General features: G+C 44.5%; 1 protein-coding gene and 1 long non-coding RNA gene across 7 annotated transcripts in view; one reads left to right on the top strand and one right to left on the bottom strand.

Annotated features, from left to right (window-relative positions):
- The first annotated feature begins 2610 nt into the window (after nucleotides 1–2610).
- SPOP (speckle type BTB/POZ protein) overlaps nucleotides 2611–22703 on the top strand; it is a 49870-nt gene continuing 29777 nt past the window's right edge. The window contains exon 1 of one of the 6 annotated variants that reach the window (XM_083408424.1): nucleotides 2611–2740. The gene's annotated coding sequence lies outside the window, so the exon portion shown is untranslated. Of the gene's footprint in view, nucleotides 2741–2984; nucleotides 3034–3106; nucleotides 3505–22703 lie in introns of those variants that run through there. The other 5 variants (XM_083408428.1, XM_083408426.1, XM_083408425.1 and 2 more) reach the window with 5 other exon arrangements.
- LOC310661898 lies at nucleotides 3946–6063 on the bottom strand. The gene is made up of 2 exons (XR_014504157.1): nucleotides 4877–6063; nucleotides 3946–4110 (listed from the first exon to the last, which is right to left on the bottom strand). It is a non-coding gene; the product is annotated as an uncharacterized lncRNA (long non-coding RNA).

Genomic DNA, 22703 nt, shown 5'->3' on the forward strand with positions numbered 1-22703 from the left:
CCAAGTAAGAAGGGGAGGGAAGTCAGATGTAAATGGAATACAAATGAATCAAATGATTATGAATATACCTTTGTTTTCTTCATTATGTTTTAGGATCACATGTTTAATGACAGGAAAATTTGAAATCTTATAATGTGATTTTATGTTAAAAGAACCCAATAAAGATGAACTGAAAAAAATAATAATATGGAAAGCGTAATGCGTAAACAGAAGAGGTTTAAAGACTCTTTCAAGGCAAATCTAAAAAAATGTAGTATAAACACCAACAACTGGGAAACACTGACCTGTGAGTGCTCTAGTTGGATAACAGCCTTTATCAAAGGTGTCACGGACTTTGAAGATGCTCAAACTCAGAATGAAAGGGAGAAACATGCAAAGAGGAAGGCACGCTTGGCAAACCCTCACCGTGATCAACTCCCGCCTGGAAACCTATGTCCCCACTGTGGAAGGACGTGTGGATCCAGAATTGACCTCCACAGTCACATACAGACTCACTTTTAAAACCGTGTTCATGGAAGACAATCTTACTCGGCTATGAGTGATCGCCAAAGAAGAGAGAAAGAAGGGTATACATGATACAAGTAAAGACCCTCACGTTTTTTTCTAAAAGGATTTGTAATCTTCACACTCGCACCCACAACTCTCATTTTATGCCCTCTGCCCTTCCTCAGTGGATATTCCCCCACATATGGGAACTGGAGACAGATTGATGGAATTTCCACTACGGGCTGAAGAACAAGGCAGGGGAGATTTATCCAGTCTCTCAACCTCAGTTTCCTGATCTGTAATACGAGAACGAGATTGATTCACCTATTTCATTTTAGGAAGAAAAGCAATTGTAATAGTAAGCTCAAGGTGGAGTTAAGAAGCCTGCTGTTAAAAAGAAAACCAACAACCTGCAGTATCCTACCTTAGAAGAATTAAATATTGCCTGTGGGCACCTTGAAAGTCTGCATCTTTAACCCCGTCAAAGTTTCATTCAAAAGCCCATGCTGCGTAGGCAGTACCTTTGTAGTTTAATTTGATACAGGTAGCTCATGAGTCTCAGAATTCAGAATCAAAGGACTCCTTTTGCTCCTAAACCGTCTGCTTCATGGATTAAAAGCAGGAATTCATAAACACACCATGTTGCCAGCAGCAACCATACATTTATTTCTGACAAGAGCTGCGTGCCCATTGAAAGAGCACAGCTTCTTTCAATGCAATCACAGTATGAAAAAGCCACTCACTGTTCCACACTTTGGTATGGGGGCTCTTCTGCACACACAAAGAGGACTCTCCTTCACTGGAGGTTTTTAAGCAGAGATTGGATGGCCTCGCAGGGTCCCTTCCTACTCCACAATTCTATGATTTAGAGGAGGATTGGAATTCTGGTCTCTCCTTTTGCATTAATAATAATAATAATAATAATAATAATAATAATAATAATAAATTTTATTTATACCCTGCTTTCCCCAGCCAGAGCCGGGCTCAGGGTGGCTAACACCAGTAAAAACATAATTGGGGGGGGGGACCAATTTAAAATACAGATTAAAATGCAATTTAAAATGCAGCCTCATTTTAAAAGTAGCCCATAGATCTAAACCATAAGGGGAGGGAAACATAAGGGTCAGACTCAGTCCAAACCAAAGGCCAGGCGGAACAGCTCTGTCTTGCAGGCCCTGCGGAAAGATGGCCCTAGTCTCTTGTGGCAGAGCGTTCCACCAAGTCGGGGCCAGTACTGAAAAGGCCCTGGCCCTAGTTGAGACCAATCTAACCACCTTGTGACTTGGGACTTCCAAAATACAGTATTGTCATTTGTGGAAGGAAGTCAGAAAGGGGGGGGGGGCTTCTGCCCCTTTCTGTTTCTTCAGCTACCATTGGCTCATCTGCTCTGATTTTGGGAATGTGATGCACTGACTGAGGCAACCCAGTCATATGGGCAGGGTGTAGTAGTAGTAATAATAATAATAATAATAAGTCCCTAACAGAGAAGAATAGCAACTTAAATTAATGGACTATGCTGAAATGGCAAAAATGATCAGAAGAATCAGAAATCACGAAGACCAGAATTGTAACAATGGTAAAAATTTATAATTTATCTTAAAAAGCATTGTAAAGAGTTTGAATCGTTAGCAGGATTGGAATAACACTTGTAGTTTAATTGTGAATTTTGGATATATTGGAGATGTAAAAGATTTGGATTATAAAAGACGAAGGAGGAAATGACTAACAACAGGACCCCCAAAAGGTAGGAAGGAAGTCCAGGAGATTCTTTGGCATCTTGTTTTTATGTTGTATGTTGGATATGTGTGTAACATTTTAATTTGAAAAATCAAATAAATAAATTTTATTAATAGAAGAAATAGGACGACCCTATTTTTATCAGAGAAATATTGGAGGGTCTGCACCTAAAGAGTTGTGCTTTTGACATATGTACACAAAACCTGTAGTCACTCAGAATAGGAAGCAAGGGGTTTTAAACGCATCTGAGGAACAACTGTGCACCGTCTGCCGCACCTCTTCTTTATGCTTCCCCACCCCGCTAATCTAAACTCAGCATTTCGACGAATTGCTGTTTTTCCCGCCAATTTTTCTTTCCAGGGAAGGTCCCTTGCGGCGCATGCGCAATACCTCCCCTCCTCCTGTTGAGTGAATGAAGCGTCGTGGCGACGTCACGGGAGAGTCCCGGATGTGTCAGGTCAGGGCGCTATGAGGAGACCACAAGGGGACGGTCGCAGCTACCGCATATCGCTGTCAGGTGAGGTGGAAAGGGCGGCGGATGTGGCTCGCCGTGCCGTAGGGACAAAGGGAGACGTATATTAACGGCCGCGGGCGACCGGCCGCAAAATTATGAGCTGGAAAGGCCTGACGCAGGGAGAAGGGGCGGGGCAGAGAGAAAGAAGCCTCGGGCGAGAGGTGCGCATGCGCGCGCCTTGTGGTTTCTGTGCCGCTGGAACTGCAGGCGCATGCGCCTTAGGTTCAAACGGTTGCCGGGGACCTGCGCAGGCGCCTTACTGTGCACTCGGCGTCGTGCGGGAGAAGGAGGCGCAGGTGAGGTCCAGGGCACGCATGCGGCGCGAAAAGTTTTGTAGCACGCCGCCCCACTGCGCCTGCGCAAAGGGGAGTGGAAGGGCAACAGCCACATCCTGCAGCTTCCTGGCTTCCCTTCTCCCATCTCCTCTCCCCCCCTCCCGTACCTCCTATCCCTTTCCTGTTGCGCTTGCGCATAATGTTGCTGCAGGGGCCTTGCGGAATAATGATCCTCCGCAGCTGCGCAAGGGGGAAAGAATTGCAAGAGGAGACATGCTGCCAAATAGTGAGCCGCGAGTGCTGTTGCTAAGCTTTCACAAGGGGAAAGGAAGAAGGGGGCCAGGAATGATGGTGGAGTAGAGAGGGAGGGGGTTGTCTTTTTTTGCCTACGTTAATGCCCCACTCACGTCACCTGCCTGGGTCACTGGCCTACCACCCCTGATTATTCTGATAGCGAACAAAGTGGCAGAAGTTACTTACTGAGGCCAACAGGTAAGAGCTCCATTCTTCTGATACACCCCCCACCCCCTCTAACTGAATGATGGAAAAAGTGGTTGGGAGAGATAGATCTGTTAATAAAGGAATTGACTGGAGTGGTGGCGTTTGATCCTTGAAACCTTGACTGGGATCTTGTATGGTCCAATGAGTTTTGGTTTTGGATTTGGGAGACATGGTGTGAAATCACTGGTAAAAGACTGGAGGGTGGGGGAGAAAAAAGCCAGGTAGTCTGTGGGTAAGGGCTTCTACTTCCCACACCTGTTAAAATGGTAATGATAGCATCAAGTTTTTGTTTTGTTTTTTGTTTGTAGGGATCGGAAAGTTTAGGATCAGAGATCATGCCAATGAATGGGTGGGTGTTCCCTGTGACAGGTTTACATGAGTTGGCTTTTGAGTTCCCTCACTTGTTCTAAAATCTTCACAACACAAGTCAGATGGAGTTGTGGAATGTGTAAGTTTACTTTTGAAAACTTAGAACCTTTGAGGTGGAGAGAGTTAGAAAACAAAATAGAGGCCCTTTTCGTATACTTTGCCACCTCATTCATTGATCTAGTAAAAAGTGATAATTTTCATGATGAATGCGGTGCAGTGAGTTCGATTCTGAAAGGAAGAAAAAGAAGTGAGGCAGAATAGTTATTTCACAGTTTAACTTAGCATTACTCCCAGAGGTCTGAGAGAGCAGATAAATGGACTAACTAGATTAAGAGTCAAAAGTGGCTCCTGTGTTGTGTGGTAGCTGCATATGAGGGAGAATTTTTTGCAGCTTCAGCTGTCACAGTATTGTAGTAATGGGTAAAGCTGCAGCTGCTGAAAGTTTTTCTGCTCTGTAGCTACTGAAGGCTTAGGAATCTCTTCTTCTGCATTGAAACTGACCATCGTAATGTCTGGACAAACCATCAAATACAGAAGTTGTCAGCACCTCCAGTCTTTGTTGTTGCTGTGCCTTTTTTTGACTTACAAAAGTGCTGCCTTGCTTATGTTGTCGTAGCACCTATGTAACTCATCCAAACTGTTTTCAAACCATCTGGCGGCACAACCAAAATAAGCAACTGAGTGTACTTAATAAAGGGTTGTGTGCAAAGCAAACTGATAATCAGGATATTTTAGACTTTTAAGCCACCCAGTCCCCCAAAAGTTCTGAATGTATAACAGCATTTAATATTAAAAAGGCTCCATTTGGACATACCCTCCACGAAAAAACCCCAAACCCACACATGTTAACATTCGTTACTCATTCATATGACCACTTGGCTAAACGAAGATCGTCCATCACTTGCTAAATATTTTGAGACTTAGGCTCTGATGGTACTTCTGGGAAGAGGACCATAACTAAGATGTGAGTGTGAAATCTCTCAGTGTGCCTTACCATGGTATTTTGGCATACTTCTTTGGAGAAAGCTTAGCTCAGTCAGTTATGTTTGGAAGTGGGTGAGAGTAGAGAGAAACCTAAGAGTAAAGTGTTACTGGAACAAGGAGTTGCTGGAAGAGATGATGATGTGCTAGCATCACACCAAATCACTCTTGTCAGCATTTCTCACCAAGCTGTGAGGGGATTTATGGGTAAGTTACCAACTGCATGGCATGCAGAGAGGGTGGGAGTGATAAGTTAAAAGCAGGGTTTTTAAAAAATAGCCACTCAACTAGGCACCCATGATGGGTATGAATTGCTTCCAAGTGATCAGGCAGGGAAGCTTTTGTAAAATGGTTCTTATTTTCTTTTCAGCCAAACATCATTAACATTGACATGTGTGGGCAGCAAAGCTAGTGGGGGGAAAATAGTGTGAACTAGTAATTTTGTAAAGTTATTTGGAGGACTGTCTTAAAAGGTCTGGAATAATGGCTGCTGTACAGGAGTAGGTCGCCTGTTCTGTGGACCGCTCATGAGCCAGGGATGTTCCAAGCTAAAAGCTGTGTTGTAAAATGGTGGGCTTACAACTACCAAAGCATCATTCAAAAATCTGTTCAAAGTGGGAAGGCAGTTGGCCTAGAGAATGTAGAATTCCCTTTGGCATATTAGGAAACAGATCAGTGTCAGTTGCCTGTACATTCCGAGGTACATAACAGACCAAACTGAAGGTGTCTGACTTGCTGGGTGGCAACTCTCACCCTTCTGTACTGTAAGAAAAGGATGGGGCAAGGGGTTAAGAGGATCTTGGAATTTGTGTTAGAAACTCCCCAGGCACGTTTTGTGACTGGAGCTGGTCCAGTTGTGACCACGTGGAGATCTCTGGTTGCCAGGTTGGCGACTGGCATCTCCATCTGGCTGGCCTCTCCAGCTTTCTTAAGCAGAAGACCTTATTTATTGTATTAATATCCTACCTTTTCCTCCAGGGGGTACATGGTTCACTCCTCTCCTCAGTTAATCCCTACAATGACCCTGTGAGGTAGGTTGGGAGGTTATGACTGGCCCAAGGTTACCCAGTGATTTTCATGACTCAGTAGGGATTATCCCAGGAACTAGTCCAGCCACTACATCACACTGGCTTCCTAGGGTACGTCTGCTATAGGGCAGCTGGAGATATATATATATATAGAGAGAGAGAGAGAGAGAGAGAGAGAGAGAGATGGAAAGCAAAATGTCCCTTAGAGAAGGATCTGAAATATTTTACCTTGAATCTTGAATTTGGTTTTTTTCCTGGATTGTTTTATTTGATGTATTAATGTGCTGTGTGTAAACTGCTTTGAGATTTTTTTCTTTAAAATATCAAATGGTATAGAAATGAAAAGAAGAGTAAATTTCATGGGGGGGGGCAATGGGACTTAGACATTCTGTTGTGGCAACCGTAACCTAGGTTTAAGGTGCCATTTGGCGATTAGCTTATATATCTGAGTTTCTAACGCTGCTTGGAACAGAAACTCCCCTGAAATGCTTTCCTTTTGACACCTGATGCAGAGAGCTATTGTAGAAGTTTCACATGCTTTATCTGCTTCCGTGCTGTACCATTTGAGACTGTATGCGGAATCAAATGTTTGAATACTCTCCCACTTAAAAGAATAGGCCCTTCACATTCAATGCAAACGTGTCAGGGAGAAGACTAGCTAATAATCTCTTCCCTGACATGATAGTTCTGAATGTGTTGTAGAGTATTTTCTGTGGGGAAGCATTCAGGCATTTAATCCTCATCTTCAGGCTGAAATGATACAGCCCAGCAACATAGACAGGTTAGACACCTGTCCACATGTGTAATCTCTAAGAATGGCCCTGGGCAGTTGAACAAGCTGCCTTAATGGAGAATTGGTCAGTGAATGCCAGTGATGTAAGTCAGGAGGCGTTGGGGAAGAACGTGACCTCCTCTAAGGAAGGTTTGCCTTATACTTTGAGAACCACCACCGTTTTAGGTGGTTGTTGAGTCCTGATTGAGGAACAGTATAATCCAGATTAAGGGACACAGGTGGCGCTGTGGGTTAAACCACAGAGCCTAGGACTTGCCGATCAGAAGGTCGGCGGTTCGAATCTCTGCAACGGGGTGAGCTCCCGTTCGGTCCCTGCTCCTGCCAACCTAGCAGTTCGAAAGCATGTCAAAGTGCAAGTAGATAAATAGGTACCGCTCCGGCGGGAAGGTAAACGGCGTTTCTGTGCGCTGCTCTGGTTCGCCAGAAGCGGCTTAGTCATGCTGGCCACATGACCCGGAAGCTGTACGCCGGCTCCCTTGGCCAATAAAGCGAGATGAGCGCTGCAACCCCAGAGTCAGTCACGACTGGACCTAATGGTCAGGGGCCACTTTACCTTTACCTTTATAATTCAGATTGTCCCTTCCACTGATCTATTAGATCCTAGCGTGCCAAAATTGACGGGATGATCATTGCCCGCCCATCCAAAACTGAAGAACAAAATATTTTTGAATGTTTTATGTGCCATAGTAACTCAGCCAGCGGCTAAAGGCAGGTGATTGGGCAAGGAAGCATTTGTGAAATCTAAAACAGTGGTTTATCTAAGCCATTGATGTGATAGGTATAGGTAACCTATATATAGTGGCACCACGGGTTAAGTACTTAATTCGTTCCGGAGGTCCATTCTTATCCTGAAACTGTTCTTAACCTGAAGCACCACTTTAGCTAATGGGGCCTCTAGCTGCTGCCATGCCGCCAGAGCACGATTTTTGTTCTCATCTTGAAGCAAAGTTCTTAACCCGAGGTACTATTTCTGGGTTAGCGGAGTCTGTAACCTGAAGCGTATGTAACCCGAGGTACCACTGTATATGGAAAGGCAGACTACTATATTTTTTTTTAGGAGCTGCCATCTAATTTGCAAGAACTTGTGCTAAGCCATGTGAATACAGTTTTGCTAAGATGGTTCTTGTAACTGAAATTCAAGCAAATTTGAAAAATAACGCCTGCCCTGCTGCTAGTGCTTCCTGCTATTTATCAATCTGAGAATGCTTCTAATAATTCAAACTGCTCCACAGCCTTTGCACTTCCAAGAGACCTGGGAGTGGAGATTTTTGCTGCTTGCCTTTTCTAGATAGGAAATGGAGGCTGAGAGATAAGTGACTTTACTCAAGACCACAAAGTTGCTGTGTTCAAACACAGTGCTAGGCTGCATAGGATGGTTTGTTGAAAATACTATTCACAAGTTGTTTGCTGGTGCCTGCAGCTTGAGCTCCCCCACTTTGCTCCTCTCATACCGCAGAGCAGCTGGCTTATAGCATTGCACCCAAACCAGCACTTGGAAGTTTCTCTCCAGATCAGCTGTGATTGGGAAGCCATAGTTTTCCCCTTGGCTTCCCAGTTGTGGTTTATTTGGGAGAAACACCTGCTGGTTCAGGTGCAATGCTGAATTATCTGTTCTGTGGTTTGCTTGACTGAAGGAGGTGTGATACTGGAGCACTCTGACCTGCTTGCCTCACCACACAGTTTGCGCCCGGTGTGCTTAAGCATATACTATTTTGTGGCTTAGTATTGCACCCAAAAAGGGACGCGGGTGGCGCTGTGGGTAAAAGCCTCAGCGCCTAGGGCTTGCCGATCGAAAGGTGGGCAGTTCGAATCCCCGCGGCGGGGCGCGCTCCCGTTGTTCGGTCCCAGCGCCTGCCAACCTAGCAGTTCGAAAGCACCCCCGGGGGCAAGTAGACAAATAGGGACCGCTTACTAGCGGGAAGGTAAACGGCGTTTCCGTGTGTGGCTCTGGCTCGCCAGAGCAGCGATGTCACGCTGGCCACGTGACCCGGAAGTGTCTCTGGACATCGCTGGCCCCCGGCCTCTTGAGTGAGATGGGCGCACAACCCTAGAGTCTGTCAAGACTGGCCCGTACGGGCAGAGGTACCTTTACCTTTTTTTTTTATTGCACCCAAATGTAGCTGAGGCGAGCTTTAATCTATATCTGACTGCTTTGTTCACTCGATTATACATCCACCCCCACCCCCCTAAATACAATAAATGGATTGGATCAAATCCTATAGTTCTGCTTATGGTTAACTTAACAGATTTGTATAGTTTGGTTCTTTCTGTGTCTGTGTAATTAGGGCTCCCCTTGGATATACAAGCAGCAAACCATAGTAAGTAGATACGGCATAAATCAAAGATGGGGAAGTGCATTCTGTTGGTGAGCTGGATCCTTATGACCCCTACTCTCTACTGGCCGTTTGACAAGAGGGCAGGGCTGCCCACATGCCAGTCACTTGATGTCACAATGGCATTAGATGACCCATTTATGCCAATGCAGTTAGAGGTCAAGCAGCGTGTTGGTAAAGGCACTGCATTTTGCATACACTGATGAACAGCTGATTTTCAGGTCTTGCAAATCAGGTCTTGCATGGGGCTTTGCACAAAACTTTGATAGTGGTGGTGCTACTACCGATCAGTGGTTGCAGACCCCCTTTCGGCCCATCCGTGTCTACACCTGTCTCACACCTTCCAGGTGTTAAATATGTTTGGCCCCATTGTGGGCCCAGTGGAGAAGCCTGCAGGCCAGAGGTCCTCCGCCCCTGGGTATTTGCTTAGTAAATGGATTTGCTTAGTAACTAGCAGCAGTTCATGTTTTGGATTTGCTAAGTAACTAGCATCAGTTGACGTTTTAGGGCATGGCTTTGGTGGTGTGACTTGTCTGATGGACCTCATAGAGTAGTAAGATCCCATGCCGTCCCTTTCCAAAGTTCTGCATTTTGTGCCACTGTTCTTGAGGAGTCTGTGCTACAGAAAAATCTAGTGTTTTGTTGCTTGCCTCTTATTGTGAGATCAAGGACTAATTAAATTGCTTTAGGCAGTAGAGCGCTAGATACATTGTGGCCTGCAAATGAGACAACACCAGAGGCTCTTAAAAGTTTGCTAACTTTTTTTTTTTTTTTAAAGAAAAGCTTTACACGCTAAACTTTGTTTCCTCCTGCTCATTACTACTGGCCTAACATAATGCTAACTTCTAAGTACTGTCCTCTCCCTGACTACTGTGAGTTATGATGGCAACCCTCACCACTAGTTGCATGATACTACAGCGCTTACACTGGGTAGGACAAATGAAACATGCATGGGCAGGAATTGTTGGTCAGAGGAAAAATAATGGTGGCTACTAAGGCCTGTTGTAGTGTCCCTGCAGTCAGCTCCGCCTACATGGTGAGATCCCACCCCTACATATTGAACTGCTGTTGGGGGCTACCATTCTCTTACCCATAGCTGCTCATCCACTGCCTGGGAACAGTGGAGGGATAAGTAGCATGACAGATTAAGCACTCAAGCCATGCTGTGTCATACAAGTGGCTGTATTGGCAAAGGGGCGGGGAGTGCTCTTCTGTATATCTGTGGTCCATATATAGCAATACCCTAGAGGTCCCGGGCCCTAAGGAAGTTAGATTAGCCTCAACCAGAGCCAGGGCCTTCTCAACACTGGCTCCGGCCTGGTGGAACGCTCTGTCTCTTGAGACCAGGGCCCTGCGGGATCTGATCTCTTTCCGCAGGGCCTGTAAGACAGAGTTGTTCCACCTGGCCTTTGGCTCAGAATCACTTTGATTCCCTCCCCCTTTTTCTTTTTCCTTTTTCCTCCTATGATGAGATTGCTCCCTAATTGTTTTAATATTGTATCTTAATCTTTTAAATTGTATTTTAATCAACTTGTTTTTATTATTGGTTGTTAGCTGCCCTGGGGACGCGGGTGGCGCTGTGGGTAAAAGCCTCAGCGCCTAGGGCTTGCCGATCAAAAGGTCGGCGGTTCGAATCCCCGCGGCAGGGTGCGCTCCTGTTGCTCGGTCCCAGCGCCTGCCAACCTAGCAGTTCGAAAGCACCCCCGGGGGCAAGTAGATAAATAGGGAACGCTTACTAGCGGGAAGGTAAACAGCGTTCCGTGTGCGGCTCTGGCTCGCCAGAGCAGCGATGTCACGCTGGCCACGTGACCCGGAAGTGTCTCCAGACAGCGCTGGCCCCCGGCCTCTTGAGTGAGATGGGCGCACAACCCTAGAGTTTGTCAAGACTGGCCTGTACGGGCAGGGGTACCTTTACCTTTTAGCTGCCCTGAGCCCGGTCTTGGCTGTGGAGGGCGGGGTATAAATAAAATTATTATTATTATTATTATTATTATTTATTATTATTATTACTATTACTATTACTATTACTATTATTTTATTATACCTGTCCAGGATCTCTTTTTTAGAGAAAGACAGGGTGATTTTGCATTCCATTAAAATAAGTAAACAGGCAAAAAAAACCAACAATCAAAATAAAAAACCAACCCTGACTGGGAATGATTTCTGTTGTGACTCATACATATTTCCGAAAAGCTAGAAAGCTATTTGCCAAGGATTCATTCTTTTTGAGTTTCTACTTGCCTTCTGCACTGCATTTAGATTTGTAAATGCTCCTAGTCCTAGAGAAGTGGAGATGTGCGAATTCTCAAGGAGCATTGCAAGTATTCTCGCTAGTGCAGGGTAGGCCTGGGCGATGTATCAATACATTGCTTGAAACCACAATTTAAAGTTAAAATCGTGAGGCTGATTACGGAATTTCCGATCCGGCAGTGTATTGCGAATCCCTCACAGCCAACACCACACACTTCAATCAGGCCACCCAATAGTCGCCTGCTGCTAACCCACTCCCTCCCTCCACAGCCCAGCCGCCAGCCTAAAAAGTGTGGCTTGCCTGCCAGACAGCCAGTGCTTTCATTTCTTTCCCTGGCTGCACAGGCACTGGCAGGCTACCTCCTCCCTCTGTTCCTCCTTGCACCAAGCGGGACCGTGCCGCAGCGAGCCTATCGTAGGAGTGAGCACTCCACCTGGTGCGGCGGTGCCCACCTAGCCTTGCCAGGAAGAGGCAGAAGCTGTTGCAAGGTGATGCCAAACATCTCTGACCAGCCTTCTTCCTCCCCGCTTCCTTTCTGACATCTTAATATACCGCCATACAGCGAAGTCTAGCTAGCAAGATATTACGATGTTGGAAAGCAGATATCACCCAGCCCTAGTGTAGGGAAAATCTAGCGGTAGCTAACTTGTTTAATACTACTACTACTACTAATAAATTTATTATTTATACCCTGCCTACCTGGCTGGGTTTCCCTAGCCACTCTGGCCTGGACAAGAGTTTTAGCTTTGTAGCCTGGCCCATCAAAAGGCTTTGGGAAGGGGCACCTTTCCATACTATTAAACAAGAATCATGTTCTGGGAGCCCACATTCTAAATGAGTGAAAGCCAAGATGTCCAACTTCTTGGCTGTGGCTCTACTATAAATAACTCACAACTTGTCAGCTCGCCCCAGTTCCAGCCTCCTCCTGCTACAATATAGAAAGAGATAAATGCCCATTTAGTTATCCCTTAATTGTGATAACTCTTCTCCCACTCACTTCAAATTCTTCTGTATTGGGAAGGCAAAGTTGATATAGACCCTCCGCTGGGACCAGTTAGTTCAGCCAGCCAGAACAAACATTATTTAGTTTAGATTAACTTGCCCAGTCAAGAGGGCTCTGTACAGGTATCAGCGCTTGAAATAAAACCAATACATAAAATAAAATTGCCTCCTTGCTTGCCTCCCCTCCTGCTCTCTCTCCTTTACTCCAGTCAGTTTGAAATGCCTCTGCTAAATCCATCTTTCTCCAATTGCTGTGATCACAATATCCTTTTCCGTCAGCTCCCTGTACTTTGGCTACTCCTCACAGATCTGCTGCTTCAATCCTTCCACGTATCTCCCTGAACCTGGAAGTTCTTGCTGCCAAATGAATTGTGGCGGGCAACCACCAGTGAGAGGTTGTGAAATAACCTGACCTGGGAGACTTGCCTGGTGTCATGGTCTTTTCTGGGCCAGGTGAAGACCTCTTTGTTCATCCAGACCTTTAAATACCTTAGCCTCAAGCTCTTTTTCAAACACTGTTTTAATTTGGAATGTGTCGTCTGTGCTTTCTGTGTGGTATTTATGTAGGTCCTCCGACTTAATTGTTTTATTTTCCTTTATATTTATTTACTTGGAATGCCAGTTGATTTTTTACTTATTTATTGTAAAGTGCCCAGAGTACTTTATATGTTATAGGGTGTCATATAGGGGTGTGTGTATAATTTCTCCACCTCTTTCACTTTCTCTACATCAGCGGTTCTCAACCTGTGGGTCCCCAGATGTTGTTGGACTACAACTCCCTTCATCCCTGAGCTCTGGCCTTGCTAGCTAGGGGTGATGGGAGTTGTGGTTCAACAATATCTGGGTACCCACAGGTTGAGAAAGGCTGCTCTATGTAGTCTACTAGTTACTCCAGGGGTCTGCAAGGTTTACCTCACCTGGGCTGGTTCACTCCAGCGGAGATCCCTCTGTGGGCCAGATAGCACACGCGCCCATGATTTCAGGCACTGCGGAAGCGAGTCCCTGCGCCGCGCTGCACTGGTTTAGCGCAGCGCGCGGGGATTCACCAAGCGAGCGGCTCGGTTCGGGGGTGGCTCGTGGGCCATTTAAACAATCCCCGTGGGCCACTTGTGGCCAATGATCCATAGGTTGCTGACCCCTGAGTTACTCTTTGATTTTTCCTCTCTGTTCCTTCTTCCATTCTGTTCCCTATGCCTCTTGCGCCTCCTTCAAGCAACTCCTTCATCTCCCTTCATTGACTGCTCTAGCAAACCTCTTTCTCAATCACAGTTTCTCCATCCGTAACTTCTCCCTTCCACCTCTGTCTTGTCGAACACATAATAGAGTGTAAGGTCTTTTGTCAAGGTAACCACAGAGGCACCGACTCTGAATCAATGTGCTGTGGTAGTAATAGGTCATAGCTCTTCTGCAGATAGAAAAGAAGTAGAAATTCTCATTTGTAGCTTGCAAAAAGTGAGTTGGCTAAACGCTGCAAAATAAGTTAGCACGGCTTAAGGGAAAGAACTTGTGTCAAAGTCTGAACACAAGTAGGCACTAGAGAGTTGCTGTGCTTAGTTCAGAAGAAGAGCAGCGGGTTGTCCTGAATCAAGACATTTTGGGAAACAGCTGAAATACTGGAGCCTTGCAGGAGAGCACTTGGAGTTCTCATCTGAGGGTATAAATTAAATATCCATTAGGCTGCATTCTTTTTTAGCCTGGTTTAATGATGGCTGATGAAAACCCTGCAAAACTGCAGGGCTTGCGAAGAATGTTTGCTTTCTTAAGCTGGAGCAACATGTGGCTGTTATAATATTTTGCTAATTAGTTATAAAAATATACAAAAGAAGAAGAATGGGGGTGGGGGAACTACACATTGTCAGCAGGTCGTGTTTCCAAGCCCCAGCTGCCTCTATTTCTCTTTTTCAGAGTAGCATCGAGAGAGAGTGTGTGATTTGTACAGAAGTAGTTGTAGACAGGAGTGGGAGTGCTTAACCCTTTCCCATGCCCACCACTTTTGCAATCTCCCTGTCTCCAGCGATGAGTGTGGGAAGGCTCTTTCCCCTTTTATTCCCTGCAAGCTGATCACAACCTGCCAGCGTTTTTCAGTGGAGAAGTGGCGCTGACACTTTGGGAAGATGCCATATTTGCATCTAGGTATTGGAGGCAGGTACCCAATTTCTCCATGCTCACACGTTTTAAAGGGGAAAGCTGTGATTTATATATGCATGTACCTGTATCTGGCACATGGTATCACCTGCACATCTGAATTGTACTTGAGCATCATTAACCAAGTACCAAAACAGTTGCTTAAGAGGATGCCTCAGACTTTCATCTTTGTGAATTCTCTCAAAATGTTCCTGCATTTGGTCCATTGTCTTCTATCTTTACATATGATTAATATTACAGTCTTTGACATGATTCTTTATACTTGCTAACAGTGTTTGAAATTTGCCAGGCACATTTTGCACCTGACTATTGGCCACTTGTGACCAAGTGAAGATGCCTGGGCTCCAGAATGGTGCCTGACGTCTCCACCATCTGGAAGTGCATGCCTGGGTATCCTTGGATCTTGACAGTTTTCACACACTAGCAACACATCCTGTAGAACTCTGTCCGTTATATTTTATCTGCACAATCAGAACGAATTTCATAAACCAAAAAGTTGTACTGAAAAATATGACTTGCAAGCTGTCTGACCCCAAAATGGCAACTAGGCATTCTGTTTTGGTGGCTGCAACCCTGGCTTAAGGAGCCATTTGGCACCTAGCTTATATATCTCAGTTTCTAACACTGGTTGCTAAGTTGAGTGACCAGCTAGCCCAAGATACAGGGAACTCTCTGGACTATATGGCTCATTTAGTTTAGACTTAATCTTTAATCAGGAAGCTCTCCTTTTCTAGCTGATTTGAGCTACTAGAAACCCACTTTGGCAAGTGAATGAGGGGAGAGGAGGGCCCAAGCCCCATTACTCCCCCCCCCCATTTAAAAGCCGTTTTAACAATCAATCAACCAACCAACAGGCCCCTACAAGATTTCAGTGTCACAAATGTTGATCATTCACCTGCCTGATATTGGCAACTGAGAGGGCTGTGTACAGTGGTACCTCAGGTACACTTCAGATTACGTACGCTTCAGGTTACAGATTCTGCTAACCCAGAAATAGTTTTTCAGGTTAAGAACTTTGCTTCGGGATGAGAACAGAAATCGTGCTCCGGCGGCGCGGCAACAGCTGGAGGCCCCATTAGCTAAAGTGGTGCTTCAGGTTAAGAACAGTTTCAGGTTCGACCTCCGGAACGAATTAAGTACTCAGGTTGAGGTACCACTGTATTAGCTACGAAAAAATCAGTTGCTAGCGTAAAGGTTTAGTTGAGGTTCTTTATCACTGAAAGATTAATATAGTTGCCTCCTCAACTTACCCAGTTTTCCCAGCAAGTACTTGGAGAACCTGGTGAAGGCCAGTAATTAAAGGCACACTGTAAAAAATGAGTGTTTCCTAAGAAATTGTTAACTTTGGAACTGATTATCACTGAACTCAGATTTCCTAAATCAGGGTTTCCCACACTGTGGTCCACGAGTTTCATTCAGGTGGTCTGTGGCTTGTAAAAATACAATTGAAGATCGTATAGCATCTGGCAAGTGCACCACAATTGCTACAAAAGGCCGAAAAATTATTAAGTGGTCCATCCAGACCCTCAGCAATTTTCAAGCGGTTTATGGGAAGAAGGTTTGAGAACCACTGACTTAAATGGTGCACATGCAGCTGTTATATAGATCTTAATCCCACGTGATTCCGCAACTGTAGCCTGCAACCTCAGCAACTTTAACTACAGATACTTGATATATTGCAACTGAGGAGCTAATTAACACCCTTTTTGTTGGCCAGGTCCTGAGGAACGTGTGTGCACACGCAGCTTCACATATGTGGATCGCTTTATTACCTTCCAAGACAGCTCTGTGACGCTGAAGTTAATGTGGCAATCCCCACATAAGAGCTTTTCTTAACGTTTGCTGGAGCCAAGCCAACTGCTTGCTCTGAGTCTTGTGTGTTTAATTTTGGACCCCGCAATCTCTTTCTTGCCAGATAGGCGTGTTCCTTAGGGCATTTGAGCACTTGCTGCTTATGTTTTACTGTCTTTTCGCTTGAACTGCAGCTTGCCCTGATACCCTGATAGAGCCTTCAGATTTTTATTTCATAATAAGAAATAAGATGCATACTGCAAGTAGTCTTTCTGTGCATCTTCAAAGATCCTTTTTTTAAAAAAATAATTTTTTATTGTTAAAATAATTCAACATTAATACACATACAAACATACATTTCATACAACATACCTACATACATACAACATACCTACAACATACCTACACTCAATCCCACAGATAATTCCCATCACCATCCACCACCCCTCACCCTTTGTGTTAGACTTCTTTAAAGATCCTTATTGGGTGTGGAATGTTAAAACAATGCACTTCTACTGTCCTACTGGAGGTTTTTGTGTAACTTCACTTTGCCAAAGGGTGCACTTCTGGTAAGAGGCTGTGGGAAGAATAACTTATTTGCTGATGCATTAAAGAGAGGAATATCTCTCTCCTGCTTTGATTCAAGGCGTCTGCTTCTCTACCCAGTGATCACAGTGTTACCAGGTCATGAATTCTGAAAACAAAAATACAGTGTTGGGGCACCTAAAAGATGAAGCTGATCTTTAAGGGGCCCTAAGACTTAGTCCAGCCTTTCTCAACCTGTGGGTCCCCAGATGTTGTAGAACTACAACTCCTGTCACCCCTAGCTAGCAAGGCCAGAGCTCAGGGATGATGGGAGTTGTAGTCCAACAACATCTGGGGACCCACAGGTTGAGAACCGCTGACTTCATCTGTTGCAGATAACACAACAAACAGGACCAGTGTTAGAAATTAGCCAAGTGTGTTTTGTGACTGGCGCAGGTCCAGTTGGGACCATGTGGAGATCTCTGGATGCCAGGCTGGCAACTGGGGAAAGCAAAATGTCACTTAGAGAAGGATCTGAAATATTTTTCTTGAAGCTTGAATTATTGTTTTATTTGATGTTTCAATGTGTTGTGAACTGCTTTGAGATTTGTTTTATAAAATATAAAATGGTATAGAAATGATGATAAATAATTCCACTGCAAACAAAAAATGGCACTGAGACATTCCATTGTGGCAATCACAACCTAGGTTTAAGGTGCCATTTGGCAATTAGATTATATATCTGAGTTTCTAACATTGAACATGACTATCATTCCAGAAGTCAATTGATTGTATTTCTTCCTATTCAAATGACTTGGCTTACAAACCGTAAATAACAACAGTATAATGGAACATCACAAATACATCGTAAATCATATAATTAACAAATCATCAAAGCAGTTGCAATCTATGAAACACTATTAACAAACCAGCAATTAAAAAATAAGACAAACATCACAATTGCAGCCTAAGTCATATTATATGTTTAACAGATAAACAAGGCATTTACAAATCTAATAAAACAATATTAACAAAATAGCAACTAGAAATAAGTTCATACATGCACATTCCCCCCAGTGACTCATAATCTTTTACTCTATTCAGTTTATTCAACTAAATATACACATCCATCATACAGGAGGACCCTGATCTAATAGTGTTTCTGCAGGAGATTTCTCTCCATGTAAATAGTAGGTGTGGGGCCCTGATCCATTTCAGGGCTGTAGTGAAGCCAAAGCGTTGAAAGTTCAAACGTGCACACACACCAAATTCCCAATCCACTTTGGGGAGATCACACTGGAAACTTTGCTTTTGAAAGATGCACCAAGTTCTTTCCATGAAGTCTGAAAATATGTTGGCAAGGCATGCATGTTTAGAGTCAAATGTGCTCCATGCTGTTACCTTCCATCTGTCCTTTTGGTTTGGTTCTTTCCCCTTTGCAACTACATTTGGTTGAGCTGTATTCCCTGCTGCTCCAAGAAGGGTGAAACATGTGGGCATCCTTTAGCCACCAAGAGCAGCCAAAAGCACTGCCGCCGAACATCATAGGTTGCTGCTTCCATAGGGATACAGCTAGGTGCCATTTCACCTTTACCTCTTCTCCCCATCCCTCTCATTTTGCTACGTTTGTCTCTCATTCTCTTTTAGCAACAGCTTTATACCAAATTATATAGCCCTGGCAACGCTGAAGAACAGCATTAACAGCAATTTTCCTTTCCGGCCTGCTAAGTAACCCTCCTTATAAATGGAGTAGTGTTTTTTCTTTGGTTTCTTTTACAGCTTGACGTTCAAACTCCTTTTCCTATTTCATCAGTGTGCATCCTTCTCCTAATTATACATCAAACCTCTTGCTTTTGCCATACTGGTTCTATTGTGTCTTTCACATTAGTGCCTTTGCACCTTCCCATTATCTATGGAATATGCTACTTCTCATTTTTGTGTGATATTCCCCCCCCCCCCTCCTGAGTCCCTAACACCTATCTCTTTTATTAAAGGTTTCACATTAGGAGTGATTTCACTATCTTTGTTGTGGGCGGGCCCCAGATCCATTTATCTCTGCTAATGTTGTTTGGGTCCAGCCAACCGTGTTCTCTAGATATCAGTGCTTGTTTATTTGTTTCTGCTCCATTTCAAAAGCTTTGTGTGAAAAGCCAGCTCTGAAATGGAAATGGTAGCCAATTAAAATCATGCTCTAATGTGTAGGCTGTAATTGCATCTCCTACATCCCCCCAATGGTAAACTAATGACACTAAAATTAGGAGATTTATCACACCTTAGAAAATGTGGGTTTCTTAAACTTGTTCAGAACATGACATACCTGTAGACATTTTACATGAGTGCACATTGAGAAGAAGAAATGTCCTCTGTATTAAAAATGGTGACTTTCCCACATCAGAAATGAAAACGAGACTCTAATCCAGGGGTGGGGAAGCTGTGGCCTTCCAGATATTGCTGGATTTTAATTCTAATCAGAACTGACCACTGACCATACTGGTGGGAATTGGAGTCTAGCGCCACTATCTGGAGAGCCACAGTTTTCCCATTCCTGCTCTTGCCAAAATAAGTCTCTTTTGAACTCTGGCAAGCCTCCACATTGGTGGAAATGGCATTGCCAACTGTAGTTTAGACTTCATAGTTTGAGGAAGGGCCACAGCTCAGTGGTAGTGCATCTGCTTTGCATGTATAAGGTCCCAGGTTCAATCTCAGGGTAAGACTGAGGGTGTGTTCTGCATGAAATGCTGAAGAGCATCTGCCAGGTAAAGCACCCCTGGACGGTACAGTACAGTCAAAGGCGACTATGGGGTTGTGGCGCTCATCTCGCTTTCAGGCCAAGAGAGCTGGCCTTTGCCCACAGACAGCTTCCTGGGTCATGTGGCCAGCATGACTGAATCGCTTCTGGTGCAATGGGACACCGTGACGGAAACCAGAGCGCATGGAAATGCTGTTTACCTTCCCTCTGCAGAACTACCTATTTATCTACTTGCACTGGCATGTTTTCAAGCTGCTAGATTAGCAGCAGCTGGGACAGAGCAGCAGGAGCTCACCCCGGCGTGGGGATTCAAACCGCTGACCTTCTGATCGGCAAGCCCAAGAGGTTCAGTGGTTTAGACCACAGCGCCACCCGCGTCCCTTGCCAGTTAGTGTAAACAATACTGAGCTACATGGACCAACTTTGTTTAAGGTAGTTTCCCATATTCATTTGTCGAAAAGATGGCAAATAGTACAGAGCGGGAGAAACGATAATCTCTTCAAAGACTGGTTTTCAGGATCTCTTGGAGAACCTGATTGGCGAAAAGGTTAGGAGAACTGAAATATTACTGCCGTCAATACATAATAAATCTATGGAAGCAAGCTTAGAAGAAAAGATGACACATATATGTTTGGAGTTCACGTTGGCTGTCTGCTAAAAATCCAAAATGTGCATCTAACACCAGGTAAAGGTAGAATAGGCTTCTCGCCTGGATATAGATTTCAGTAGCTTGGCCCATAAGATGATGCACAGAATCCTGTCCTTATGGGGCAGCGACCATTGGGGGCCGAGTCTGCTCTGCTGTAGTCCTAGTGCTGTGGAACATGCACCCAGAAAATTCATTCTGAAGATTCAGGCTTTTAAAGTCTGAGTTGTAATTGTACACAGTTTGTTTTAAGCAGCCCCATTCAGTTGGTACTCACATGATGGGGCAAGGGCACAAAGGGGCTGCAGGGCTTTGCCTTTATTTAGCGCCCCCCCCCGCCAGCAGCTTCCAGCTTTTGTGAGTCCACTGTAACTTGCCCCGCTGCAGACATTTACCCTCAACTTTTGGAAGGATTTCTTAAAGGTTTGCTCTGAACTTGTGGGAAGTTGGAAGGCACCACATGACAGCAGATGTGGGGCTAAAAGTGTAGCCCCGCTTGTCTTGCCTGTTTCTGTGATTAATGACTAAATAGGGCTGCTGGCTCTGCTAGTTTTGGAATCGTGGATTACACTGCTGGTGCTTTATTTAAGTTTGTAAATAGCTTTGAAGAGGTGTGGGAGCTAAATGTGTCAGAGGAATTAAAACCAGGACTTGGAAAGGTATGCCATTGCTTCTGAGCACCCCCATGTCGAAGGATGACAGACAGTGTTCGAAATTAGCCAGGCGCCAGGTGCATTTTGGAACTGGCGCAGTCCAGTTGTGACCATGTGGAGATTTCTGGATGCCAAGCTGGCAACTGGGGAAAGCAAAATGTCACTTAGAGAAGGATCTGAAATAGTTTCCTTGAAGCTTGAATTTGTTTTATTCTGGATTGCTTTATTTGATGTTTTAATATGTGGTATACCTCTTTGTAATTTTGTTCTTTAAAATATAAAGCAGTATAGAAATGGAAATAACAACAACAACAACCCAGAGGAAACAGTGCCTAGACATTCATTCCATTGTGGCGACCCCAGCCTAGGTTTAAGTTGCCATTTGGTAATTAGATTATAGATTTGAGTTTATAATATTGGTAACAAAGTACTGTAGTTAGCCACAAACTACTGATTTTGCCGCAGTTCCAACCCCACGTAGCTGAGGTTAAGCCCCATTGAATTCATTAGGATTTATTTCTGAATAGACGTGCTTAGGATTGTGCTGATAGTCGTTCGTCCTCCTTCTTGCATAAACTGTTTTACTTTAGGGGAGAAGGGGCTGTGCTGCTGAAATTGCTTCACCCCATCTCTGATATGCCTCGGCAGCGTGGCGAACAGTGCTCTTGGCGATTCAAATGTTGCGTTGCTGCAAGTTCTCGAGAAGAAAAAAAAGAGGAATCTGAGGCATGCAGGAGTAGAGAGAATTGGTTTTATCTGCTCTTCTTCGTTTTATTGGTGATTCACTTTTACAGAGATTGTTATTGACTTTAAAAATTGTTTTTTTATTTTTATTACTGCGAGCTGCCTTGAGTGCTATGTGCAGAAAGGCAGGATCTAAATTGAAATAATAAACAACCACAGGGAGAGGGAGAACTTACCTCTGTTCCCGTCTTCTCTCCCTGCTAGAAGTTGGCCAGAGAAACTTTGACCTCTGGTTAGGATTCATCTGTTGAGGTGTTTTCTTCCCCCTTCTTCTTAGCTATGCTGACATCTACTCTCTGGGAACAAGCTGCAAATTTTGGACAGGGCTTGGAATGCACAGAGGCTTCAAGGCGGGCATTTGATAAACAATTTGGACACCAGGTGTTTGTTAAAAAAGAAAAAGCAGCCAGGGGGACAGGCCCGGAAGGTATGTGGTTGCATGCCAAGCCACAGAAGTTAAGAGTAGAAAGTCAAGCTGCCTCACCACCCCCTTGTGTAAGCTGCCTTGTCCCATGTTCTGTCAGTATTCTGGACTCGGAGATGCAAAACAACAGCCCTCGCCTCTGGAGAAATCCAGAGTTGGCTCACAGTTAAAGCAGAGTCACCAGCACTTTGTGCACAACTGTCAAACTTGTTTCCCCACCAAATAAAATAAAGTGCTCAGTAAAAACCTGGAGAGAGAACTTGGTGGATCCGGTTGCCCTGCTGATTGTATCTTCCTGAAACCTGTCTGTCTAGCCATGAGAAGCCCAGAATAAGAACTGCCCCATGACTACTGGGGAGCAGGGAAATAAGTTACAGTGGTACCTTGGTTTTCGAACATCTCGGAAGTCATACGTTTCGGTTTTCGAATGCCGAAAACCCAAAAGTAAATGCTTCAGTTCTCAAACTCAGAAGTTGAACATGCTACGCGGCTTCCGCTGAGTGCAAGATCCTAGCTGTCGGCTATTGGGGTTTTGGTTTTCGAACGTTTTGGAAGTCAAACGGTCTTCCAGAACGAATTACGTTCGAAAACCAAGGTACCACTGTATTCTGAGACCCATCTAGAATTTAACTCTCTGATTTTCTTTATGTACACCACCTCAACATTGTAGCCATGCTCTTTGATTTCATTCATTACGTTTTGGTTTTAACTGAGATTTTGTTTACCGCATAGTTACACTTACTGTTTTAGTTTTCA

The sequence above is a fragment of the Podarcis tiliguerta genome (assembly GCF_965153285.1).
Source record: "Podarcis tiliguerta genome assembly, chromosome: 13".
Taxonomy (NCBI): Eukaryota; Metazoa; Chordata; class Lepidosauria; order Squamata; family Lacertidae; genus Podarcis; species Podarcis tiliguerta.